The sequence below is a fragment of the Mesocricetus auratus genome, unplaced genomic scaffold, assembly GCF_017639785.1.
Source record: "Mesocricetus auratus isolate SY011 unplaced genomic scaffold, BCM_Maur_2.0 contig_12603_pilon_obj, whole genome shotgun sequence".
Classification (NCBI taxonomy): domain Eukaryota; kingdom Metazoa; phylum Chordata; class Mammalia; order Rodentia; family Cricetidae; genus Mesocricetus; species Mesocricetus auratus.
This window is the reverse complement of record NW_024432532.1, coordinates 20,495-27,890: the sequence shown is the minus strand read 5'-3', so window position 1 is coordinate 27,890 and position 7,396 is coordinate 20,495. Positions and strand designations below refer to the sequence as shown.

Sequence of the window (7,396 nt, the reverse complement as noted above, 5' to 3'; positions counted from 1 at the left end):
TCCCAGTGAAATAAGATGGAAGGTAGACCAAGATGCCACTAGAGAGGAGATGACTGAGAGATACAGAATGACACTGAACCAGAGGAACATGAACCTCAGAGGTGAGCTGAGTCCCCTTCAACTGACAGTTCCTCCCTAGAAATCTGCTGACTGCACCTGGGACTTGTTGCTAGCGATACATGCACATTTTCTAAAGACTTGACCCTGTCCCCTCTCATTTTCTCCAGGTCTCTTGCATAACACCAACCCAGCCTGAATTAAACCTGCTTCGCACATGTTATTATGAATACCAAAAACTCTGCATGGTCAACTGCTCTGCTTGGGGGTGGTCAGGGGTTGAAATCAAATGATACTGTGCCTAAGAGGAAGGAATATAGGCTTTGAATGGCGTAAATGCATGCAGGACTGCATGCGACTGGAATTAAAGATTTAGTGTGCTGATCTGGGCATTCACAAGAAGACTGTAACACAAAGAGTAGGAATTGTTGGCTACTTCTTGACAAAGCTCTGATGGTGTACAAACCTCTCGCAGAGAACCCAGAGCTTTCCTTATCCAGAGAATAAGATAGGCACTGTTTGGAAAAGATAACATCATGCACTCAAATCCTGAGCACAGGTGTGCTTTGTCAAGTCCTGATGCAGCAGGGTGCAGTAACAGGCCCAAGTTCTCTGTGAACATAGTGAGACTCCAAGGCAATTGAGGTCAGGAAAATCTTGGTCTTGGTGAGAGCTCGTCAGTCCCACCATGCAGCTTCCTGTGACTCCAGGGACTAGCAACAACCGTTTTCCCTCCCTTACAGGTCACCCTGTATCTCCTCTGACCAGCTCAGTAAAGTGTAGTAGTATCGTGTTAGGAGCCTATGCAAAAAGAAATATCACATGGTGATGCAGGAAATTCAATAACAGGGAGGGGACAGTCTTGTTCTTTTATCATGACCTACTCTTGGAGAAACAAAAAGGCATCCCACAAGATCCCCATGAATCTCCTCTAAAGCCATTTCCCCATCACCAGGCCCTGCTCCTTAAAGGTTTTAACATCAATTGACAATCACCACAATGGGCGTCAAGCTTCTAACACAGGGATCCTGAGAGGGGGAAAAAGAACCATCATATCATAAACAAACCATAGCAGAAGATAGTGTGAATTAAATGGCTAGAAGTACAAGACATGCTAGATATAAAGAAATAGCGTAGCTTCCAATGGTCAGGTTGGGGTTGGAAATTAGAAGTGACATAGAGGGAAGGTTGTAGTAGCCAAAGAAATCAGAAGTTGAATTCTGGGGAAGCCTGAAGGGGTCTGAGAAGAGGATGGAGAAAAATCAGCCATGAGACCTGGAAGAACAAGACAGAAAATTGAAGGAACTGAGGAGACCATGGCTTGAGCTCTGATGGAGAGAGCAGAAGAAAGCAGGAAGCAGTGTGGAGAGCAAGGACATCAAGGCCACCTCCTGGCATGCATACCCACGGGGACAAAGACAATGCCTTCGGTGAAAGGACAGGAGAGCTCGCCTCCCATGAAGCCAACAGGAAATACAGATGGCCAACCAGGAGGTACTTTTCCTTGTGGGTCAATCAGGTACCTGAGGTCAGGTGTAAATATGCAGACACATGAAATATTGAGACCAGATTTTTTTAATTTTTAATTTTAATTTTAAATAGCTTGTTTTACATGTCAATCCCAGTTCCCTCTCCCTCCAGTCCTCCCGCACTCCCCATCCCCCCAGCCTCCCACCCTATTGCCAATTCCTTCCATATAGGGGATATCTAGAGTCTGTCATTTCACTCAGGGTAGGGTCCAGGCACTCCCCTAAGAGTCCAGGCTGAGAGAGCATCCCTCTTTGTGCTATGGGCACACGATATCTGTTAGTATGACAGGGATAAACACTGATCTACTATCCAGGGCCCCAAAGGTTGCCCAGGCCTTCTAACTGACACTCACATTTGGGGGGTCCAGATCAGTCCCATGCTGGCCTCCCCACTGTAGGTTTGGGGTCCAAGAGCTCTCCCCTGTTCAGATCAGCTGTCTCTGCTGGTTTTGCCAGCCCATTCTTTGCCAATTTGCTTATCACTCCTCTCTCTCTGTCACTGGGTTCCTTGGGTTCAGTTCAGTGCTTAATTGTGTGTGTTTGCCTCTGCTTCCATCAGTCACTGGATGAAGGCTCCCAGATAGTTATAGACATCAAGTTCATTATCAGGAATGGGCATTCGAGGTGGTCTCTCCACTATTGCTTAGCTTGCCAATTGATGTTATACCTTTAGATCACTAGAGGTCACTCTGGTGCCTCATCTGTCTTCTAACCTATGATTCCCTCTTCCCCCTATTCTACCCCCACCCACTCAAACTTCCTGTTCACCCATGACCTACTCCCTTCCTCTTCACCCCCTCTCTTGTTCCCAGGTCCCACTCCCCATATGCATAGTACCCAAGAGAAGAGGATTGAGACAAGATCCTCTGAATGGAGGGGGAACACAGCGGGGGTGGGGTGGTGGGGGGGGAGGGGAGACCAGATTTTTAAAATAAAAATGTGATGCATTCTCCCTACCACTGTTTCCAAGACAGCCAAAGATAATTCATGACACCAAAGGAATCATATGTATAAAGGAGAGACATTCCCACAAGTAGTGGCAGTATTTCAGGCAGGAGGAAGGTTGCCACTTCATTAATACATGTTCTAATTTCTAGGAGCCTCATCCACCCTGGGAGTTGTCAGCAACAGAAAATAGAACTGGAAAGGTCTCCTACAGGGCCGGATGGCTCAACCATTAAAGGCTAGGCTCCCAACCAAAAATACAATGCCTCCTACGTAGCCTTCCTTAGCTCTCTGAGCTTGTTAATCCTTTTTAAATTAGATGCTGTTCTGTGTAGAGTCTTTGGTGGACACCTTCATGTCTCATGGTTAGACACAGACAGCTGAGAACTCTGGTTGTGTCTCTGGGGCACAGCCGGGGCACTCAAAAACAAAGCAGGCAGACATCAGCTCAGGCACAGGCTCCCTCGGGCTTCTCGCTGTCATTATTTCTCTGACATGGGATGGTACACAAAAGAACCACAGCTTAAAATGTTGCTGAGTAGCTGGAGCCTCACAGGGAGAACAGGAACATCAAGCTTCCATGTAAGTGCCCGAAATAGCATGTGCCATTTTTAAAATGAAGACTTATTGTTCTAGGCTGTTAATGTAAAAATGCTATTTAAAAGTCTCTTCTAGACTTCTGCAAATCAAATCTCTAAACTGATCAAGACCCACTGAATCTGGGTGTCAGTGAGGAGGCCTAGGGAATCTATTGAGCCTTGGGCAACAGATCAGTACCCATCCCAAGTATACACACGGAATTTGGACTCCCATAGAACAATGTGAGGTGCACTCTCACCCTGAATTCTTGGGGAAGGGTCTAGGCTCTGCCCTATATGAAATGACAGACTATGCACACCCCCATGGAGGGCCTCACCCTCCCTAGGGGAATGAGGGGATAACGGGGGTAGGGGTGGGGGGAGGGCAGGGCGGAGGGGAGGGAATGGGAGAGGGACCTGGAACTGACTTGTGAAGCAACCTCGTTTCTTATCTAAATTTAAACTGGAAAATAAAAAATATATATATAAAAGTCTCTTCTAGACTTCTGCTAATCAAATCTCTAGACTTTTAAATGCTAATTTTAAAATTCCAGAGGAAATAAAATGAAAATGAATAAAGTACAGTTTGATGCCATCTAAACTACCATGGCAGATAAATTACAAAAGATTCTGTCAAGGAATTCTTTATTTTTTAAATACACAAAACATTTTCTTAACAGTGGTATGTCTCTCCCCAAAAAGAGACATATTCAAGGGGTACACAAACTAAATGGTGACTATTTTTAAATGGGGGATTACATTTTTTAAAAACTGCATTTATTCTTAGAACTAACAATTAAAAGGCACAACTATTTGGGAGAAATTGTGCCATCTCTTGAATAGAATTGCAAGAAATGCTTCTGAAATATACATATTTTCTGTAGGGAATCTTGATAAGTTAACTTGTATTCCTCATGTTTGGTTTGCAGGGAGAAGACAGTGTGGTTTCCCTTCATCCACCTGAGCAATATCGTTTTTGAAAAAGCTCTGTTTCCGTGTGTGGTATGGTGAGCTCATTTTCTTCTGCAGAGGTGTTGTTGGGAAGTCTCTGGCTGATACAGGTGATGCTCAGGTTTCCCTCGGTCTTCAGATGATGACTAGCTATTAATTCCATCCCACCACAACATGAACAATTAGAAGATAGCACATCCCTATGGTTCAGGACATGAGCATCATCGGAAAACCCAACTTGAAAAACAGAGAGACAGTTATGGCCTCTGGTTTCTGGAGAGAAGTATAAGATATAGACTTTTTATAAGTTATGTTATGCTATGTCATGTTATTGCAAAGAATATAGCCCCAGAAACTTTGTGTAAGTAAAAATTGATCTTTCCTTCAGGTTGTCAATATTTTGCCATAACTCATGTGGCTACATCCTGGAAACCTGACTCAGGCAGTGAGGGATTGAACTGATGGAGTTGTAATATCTTTATCCTATCTCTACAGTTCCTTAAATTTTCAAAGTTTTAATGTATACTGTGTATCTCTACATTCTGTGTCCCAAGGTTTACACCCATTGCATAGAGTTGCACTTGCTTTCCTCTCTTTACCTTTATTTTTGTGCTTTTCATGGGAGCGTTCACTCACCTGACTAATGTGAGTTTCCTGTAGTCAAGTGACACTGTCTGGGTGCCCCCTTGCTATGATCTGCACAGTTGAGATTGACCCAACTGGGGCAATTGGGAATGAAGAAAGGATCTGCACAGATACACGTGCTGATTGAGTGGGCTGTGTGCTCAGACGGAGACACACCAGTAGTTCTATGGAAACTGTATGTGTTTACCTTACACATTTAAATCAGTGAGGCGGGATTTTTGTATACAGATGAGTCTCTTTAGGCGAGCAGTCTCAAGCTGTCAGCAGCCCAGAGTATGAAGCCTTGATCTACATTTTCTTCACATACTGCAGGCACCCACACATGACTAGGAGGAAGGGTGTGCCATTACCCTGGGCCTGATCCAGAGAAGGGTTTGTCATGTTCATGAGTCAGGAGCGCTGGGCTGTGTACACTTCAATAATTCGCATTCACTCAAGATTTCTACTTCCCACATATTTTACACAATGCCACTATCTGACTCTTTGGCATAGCACTTGTCTAACAAGTGTGAGGATCTGGGTTTGATTCTCATCATTATTTTCCCTCCAAAAACAGTCTCTGGACGTTTCCTTCAGCTGTGTCAAGTTGCAATTATCGTTCTATAGACTTCCAAGGGAACTCATATTTCCATTAATTCATAAAGTCTCTCTCACTTAAAGCAAAGAGAGGATGAAAGATAAGATTGAGAGATAAGGCCATCTCTCATCTAAAGAAGGTAACAGACAACATGGCTTTCATATGCCTTCGATGAGGGATGTGTGGGTAAGTATGCTACTCAATAAGAAGGTTATTATGAGGAATTCATGAGTTCACTTCTATAAATCCTTTAGAACAGGGTGCCACTGCACACTGAGCCCTCAACTAATGCTAGCCACTGCTCCATGCAGACATCTAACCCACATCCGTGTGACAGGGTTAGAGAGTGTTTAAGGACAGAAAAAGCCTGCCTGGTGTTTTAATATTATTGTTGCTGTAATAAACGCCATGACCAAAGGCAACTTGGGAAGAAATTATTTCATCTTACAGATTGTAATTCATCATCCAGGGAATCCAAAGCAGGAATTCGAGTCAGAGTGAGTTAAACATAAATCAAAATGGAGGAACACTGTTTGCTTGTTTGCTCCCTGTAACTTTCTCAGCTACCTTTTTATATACCCGTGCCTACTTGCCCAAGGATGTTCCTCCTACAGAGGTCTCAGTCCTCCTATATCAATTAGGAATCAAGAAGATGCACTATAGACATGTTCACAGTCTAAGAAAGGTGATTCTGTAATTGAGTCCCTTCTCCCAGATGTCTCTAATCTGTGTCAAACGGATTAGTAAAACCCATATCTTGTCAGCTTCCGCATCACTGTTAAATCCATATCTCGTCAACTGGACACATCACTGTTAAACCAGAACCTTCCCTTTCTTGTTTGTCTCTGAGATCTCGAGCTAACATTAATAGTGCAGTATAAAACACGCTCCAGCTTTTTTTTTAAAGCCCCAGAATCTATAAAGCCGTCAACACTTGAAAAGGTTAAGATCCCTTTAAAAGTGCAAGTGCTTTAACTGTGAATTCCTGTGAAAAAAAAAAACGAAAGGTAAGTTACACACATTTCCTATTCCAAAGGGGAGGATCCTGGATGTAAAAATAACTATATTCAAACGAAACACAAACTCGGCCGTGCGACTCCAAACTCTGCAGTTCTGCGTCTGACACCAGGCACCTACTCGTGGTCGTCAGGGCTCCACGGGGTTTGAGCAACCCTTCTCTAGCTCTGCCATCTGAAGCCACACACAACTGGCCCCTTTGACGCGGGAGACAGACTGCTCTCCACACATCAGCCACTATCCTTGGTGGTGCCCCCTGTCCTGGGATCTGCAGTACCCCAGGGACTCCACCATAATGGAGCTTGACCTTCACTGATGGCTAGCCTTAGCCTCACTTTAAGGACATCAGCCGTGCCGTATGATGCCAAGCCTCAGCTGCCCTCCATAGCCCACTTTGTGGCTTCAAAACCAGTATAGTTGGCAGCTGTCCTACACTATTGGCCAAGCTCTACTGCCAGCTTGAAATCTGCTGCCTTGGTCCCTCTGAGCCACAGTTGACCCTGAGGTAATACTTCCTTAGAAGATCTCACCTGAATGATGCCCATCTCTTACGATGCGCAGCTGATTCCTCGGGCCTAGCTGACTTCATCCTTTGTCCCAGTAAAGTAGAAGACCTAACTTCCACATTCAATTTTTACTATTTATTTGCTTTGACTTTTTATGTGTATGTCTGTGCAGCACCAAGAGCGTTGGAACTTCTGGAATTGGAGTAACAGAGGTGACTGTTAGTTGTGGCGAGGGTCCTGAGACCCATAAAGCAACGAGTGCCCCTAACCACTGAGCTGTCTCTCTAGCTCCTTCCTGCGGTTTGACACACACACACACACACACACACACACACACACAGAGAGAGAGAGAGAGAGAGAGAGAGAGAGACAGAGACAGAGACAGAGAGAGAGACAGAGAGAGAGAGACAGAGAGAGAGAGAGAGAGCCCGGACAGAGTCTGCTTCCCTGCAAAACATTACCCACCAGGCCTCCACGGCCCACATTGCTCTCCGCATTCCTGTGCCTAAGCTCCCACAGAACAGCCCACTGAGCCCCGAGTGCTTAGTGAGTTCTCCAGCCCCGCGTTCCGGTGTTTCATCACCTCTCCCA

The 7,396-nt window shown here is 44.9% G+C and overlaps 1 long non-coding RNA gene across 1 annotated transcript; it reads right to left on the bottom strand.

The window, feature by feature from the left end:
* Positions 1-3,702: 3,702 nt before the first annotated feature.
* On the bottom strand, positions 3,703-7,038 carry LOC121138359. The gene is made up of 2 exons (XR_005875419.1): positions 6,830-7,038; positions 3,703-6,267 (listed from the first exon to the last, which is right to left on the bottom strand). It is a non-coding gene; the product is annotated as an uncharacterized LOC121138359 (long non-coding RNA).
* Positions 7,039-7,396: the final 358 nt, after the last annotated feature.